Source organism: Lepisma saccharinum, chromosome 1 (genome assembly GCF_977018435.1).
Source record: "Lepisma saccharinum chromosome 1, izLepSacc3.1, whole genome shotgun sequence".
NCBI lineage: Eukaryota > Metazoa > Arthropoda > Insecta > Zygentoma > Lepismatidae > Lepisma > Lepisma saccharinum.
Genome location: NC_139229.1, coordinates 216424161 through 216429149, shown reverse-complemented (window position 1 = coordinate 216429149; position 4989 = coordinate 216424161).

The window sequence follows — 4989 nt, the reverse complement described above, 5'->3', positions numbered from 1 at the left end:
TATTATGTTTTAAACGCGTTCACTGAGTAAATTATGTAACAATTAATTAAAATGAAATACTAATTTAAAAAATAAATGAATTGTTGTATAGATTGAAAATAATTACATGTAATTTGATATTGTGTATATGAAGTACTTACGTAATAGTCAACTGCACCAATAGCTAAAGTTGAAGCTGCTAAAGCAGACAAGCCGAATAGCACCTGTAATTTAAAATCAATATCAGAGAATTAATGTGAATGGTAAGAGTTTTATTGTTTCATGAAAAGTGTCAAAGATATAATAGACTGATATATCGAAAAGAAAGGCATCATTATTTTCGATTAATTCCTGAATAACTATAATTGAAATTGTACTCCTTGTTCCAACAGTCCTCTGACGTTGAATGACACGTGGCTAGTGCATAGATTCTCATTACTGCTCTATACCAGACTCTCTAGGCTTTAGTCAGCTATTATTTCTAGTAGAGTATTTTACTTGTGGCGTGGAGGATGGAGGTGGGATGTAGGTCACAAAACTGCTTTGCTTCAAGTAGACAGTGAATAGTTAAATTTATTAATTAGCAATGAATGAATATGTTGACAAGTTGTTGCAAATTCAACTAAATTAATAATTATTGGTAGTTACATCCGATGATTATTACTATAATGACATGTTCAGACAAACGTAATTATGAATACATTTATTACTAACCTGAACTTCGCTTTAAAGTATGCGTTTTGGCTGTTAAAATACAGCGAGCTTATTAGTTCCTACATGGTGGCTCTTGACAAAAATGTTTATAACAATATATACATAAGAATCCCAAATTCTACATGTATGTACGATCTAGAATATTAATCAATACAATCTACTAAATATTTAAGGTGCTTCATTAGCAAATATCACCAGCTTAATTTTGACACATGGCATGAAAAAAATCTTACCAGTAAAGTGTTCATGTTTACTCTTCTCCTCCGTAAAAGCAACTGGAAAATATTATTTTCAATTATCATTACTCTCTTTTATATATACCAAAAACTGAAAGTGAAAGAAAAGGAAATCTTAGAGGAATAGAATGTACGTATTACAAATATTTGACAGTAAATGGAAATGAGGACATCCTTGTTCAATTGTGAGGGTGAAATCTCGAAGGGAAATCCGAAATTAGATGTTGGAAAAGTATGTAGTACGTATTTTTAAAACATATTCCCAATTAAAAAGTAATGCTCAATCAAGCGTAACAAAAATGTGGAAAGATGATATAATTTTAAAAAAATGATTAAGAAATTAAACCAATATCAATTTGAACTGTCTAAACTTGCTGTAATTTCCAAACCCGTGCACAGAAATTGGTAAATTTGAATAATTTATTCCTAAAACACATATGTTTTTAAAACTCTTGCCAATGCGGCCGGTTCAAATCCGGGAATTTTTCAAACGTTGGAAGCGGCCCCGGCGCTCACCCAGCGTCGAATGACATGGGTACCTGGGGGAAACCCTTGGGGGGTAAAGGCGGTCAGGCCCGGGATGCTGATCACATCACCCCCACTCACGACCGGATCAAGAAAGTGTGGGGCGTTACCCCCACACCCTCTATACGCCTTCATGCCGTGGTGCTAAGCACAGGGGAGCACTTTACCTTTTTTTCTACCTTTTATATAGAGACAAATGGCGATTTGTTATGTTTAAAAATTTATTTGTTTCTTTTATGTAGAAATGAGCCAATTCAATGTGAATCTTTTCATCGAATGCAATCGCTGTAATGTACTAAAACTGATACATTCCAACAGCGCAACTGACCAAGATGAAGACTTATAATGGCGGGTTATGTTATTTCGAAGTTTCGACAACTTTGTTGCCCTGCCTTCGAGTTCGTATTGTGTCCTTATCTTCATGACTTGGTTGCATTTCTCATTTTTGTCTCATATTCCTGTTCGCACGGCTGTCGTGTTATTTGTGTATGGTAATCTTGAAACGTTTTATACTTATATTTCCATTGCCACGCATTGCCTTAGGACCAGGTAGTAGGAGGTCTTAATTTAATTTACTCCGAACTCGACAAGTTTTATGTAGTAAACTTTTAATTAACGGTAATTGAAATGTTTTGATTCGGTAGAGTAGACTGTCACTCATCCAAGTACTTTCCAGACATAACACTGCTTGATTTTTCTTTTCATGAGATTACATTATAAACTGGCATATTGGATTTGCTTCTTAATTTAGTGTAGGCATTTTGTGGCATTTTTCTTGGAACTCGTTGGCCTATGGCATTTATGGTCAGATTATGGTGGTGAGATTTTTGTGTCCAGAATTTCAACCTTTCGCGTTGCATGAATTCAAATAGCGTTTCTTGGTTTAATGCTTCTCTTATTTGAATGTTAGGTGTGTATCGATCTGCGCAAGAGATTTTTCTTAGTGCCTTGTTTTGGATGCTTTGTAGTGGCCTTTGACAGGTTGAGGTACTGTGCTGCCACACAACGCACGCATAAATTCACGTTTTTCTTACTAGAACGTTAAACATTGTTAGTCTATTTTTAGTTATAAAGAGTCGTGCTTTTCCATATTGGATATAATTGCCCTAAACGTGTATTTCCTTTGTGCGCTACGTTCTTGAGATGTTCTTTACATGTGAGGCCTTCATCGAGTAGTTTATCCAGGTAGGTTGCCTTTGAATTCTGAGGAATGTTGTTTCCTCCCATTTGAAGATTTTGTGGATCACGTTTTCTCTTTTTGGTGAATAATACAGAGACGCTTCAATTTGCATTTACCTTTTTCTATTATTTCTGTACAATCTTTATAAAAGTTCTTAGGTAACGTTGCATTTTAACGCAGGCCATGCGGAGATTTGTGCTACTTGTGAAAATAGCAGTGTCATCTACATATACTGGCCGCGTAGCATCCCTACTTATTGGCATATCAGACGAGTATAGCGCATACAATAATGGCGATAAACTTTATCCTAGCTGGACCCCTGCAGTTATATCCTGTTGATTTGCAATTGTTGAATGTAGCTATGAGAGTTCTACCATTCAAAAATGAGTCTAGTAGTTGTTTTAAACATCTAGTTAAATTTAAATGGTGTAGTTTGTATAATAGGCCTTCAGTCCATACCTTACCAAAGGCCTTTTCAATATTCATGGAAATTGCTACAGTGTACGTACTCTTTTCGATTATAGTTTGTTGCATGATCTAACACTCTCATTAATTGCGTTGATGTGCTGTGTTTCTGCCTGAAACCATGCTGTAAGTTGGACAGTAAATCGTTTTCTAATGTTGTCTTCATAAGTTCATTTAAATTATTTTCAAATAATTTGCTGATGTGGCTTAGAAGAATGATTGGTCTATAGTTGATGGGGAAAATATAACATTTTACAGGCTTCAATATCGGATATACAAGTATCGTCTTATATTGATTTGGAAAGTACTGTTGCGATATCATTGCATTGAAAATTTTAGTTATGTACACTAGTAGTTTTCTCGTTCCTTGCTTTAGGTCTTGAGTATGTACATTATCAATTCCGGAAGTTTTCTAATTATTTCTGTCACTTCTTTAGGTTTTATGAGAAGTGGACGATCCGCTCGGTACGGATGATTTCGGAATTCCTCTATCCCTTCCTCCACCATATCTGTTGTTTCATAGTCGAAAGGCCTTATGTTTGATGATAGTTGTAGCTCATACTGTAACGCAAATTGTTATTCTTGTTCTTCCGCATTATAGCATAGCTCGTTGGATGTGTGGATAACTGGAGTCTTGTTTCTTCTCCTTCATCCTAATAGAGTTCTTGTTATCTTTAAGAACTTTGTTGTTGTGGGTGGTGATTCTTGTAGGACGTCATTCCACTTTTGTTCCTGCTCCCTGATGATATACTTCTTAACTCTTCGATGTAACTTATTCCATATCCTTTTGTATATGTGCTGCCTACTAACTTGATATCTTTTCCAAGCCTATCGTTTGATGTTCAAAAGTAGTAGCAGATTGTGACTTATTGTAGGATAGTTGATATTTTCAACTTTAATTTTGGTTTATTTCATTCTTGCTTCCTGAATATTTATTTATAATCCATATGAACTGCTCTTTCAATTTCGTCAGTGCTATGTATTCTGTCCTTCAAGTGCGTCGTCTCCTTGTAATCAAGGGGTCCCGGGTTCCATTCCCGGTGGAGGTACATAGTGGATCGGATCCCACTTTAAACTGTAGGTCCAGTCCCAATTAGCCTTACTGTGTATAAAGTGGGCTAAAAATACCAACTCAACTCAACTCAACTGTCCTTCAAGTCCATTAACCTGTTCAGGTTTACTCTATATTGCTTCCAGTTCCTTTCTGGAACTTTGAATGGCAGTGGAGTTTTTACAAATAGGTTGTGCGATATTGTGAAGAATATAGGATCGTGGTCGGACTGCAATGCGTTAACGGTAAATGGTTCCATTATGAAATTGAAAGTTTTGTTGTTAACACAACATCTAGTATATCAGGTAAACCTTCGTTTTTGGGATAATGAGTTGATTCTTCTGATGCACTTACGTGGATCCCATTAGCTTCTGAATCTATCTGTGTTTTACTCCTGCATTATTTCATGTCTGGAATTACAGCTATTGTGTTTGGAGTTTAATTCGCCCGCTATAAGAACTTGGTTCCCCAGTGCAAAAATTGCGTCATAGTCACACACACACACACACACACACATATATATATATATATATATATATACAGTATACAGTATACATGTATATATATAAAAATAAATTTATTTTTGTTAGTCAAATTAGTATTACAGGGAGTCCATAAAGTCCTGCAGGAAACTAATACTCTATAACTTGAAAACTATTAAGTTCATTAATAAAAAAAAATCTGTGTACTTACAGCAAGGTTCAAAGTTTATTTTCTGCTTGTTAAGTTTCATCGCCAAACCTCCACTTGTGCACCATTCACGTACAAACACTGTTGTAGTCTTCTTGCGAAACCGAGAATTGCGTGCTGACGGTGCTCGTCTGGGATATTCAGAATCA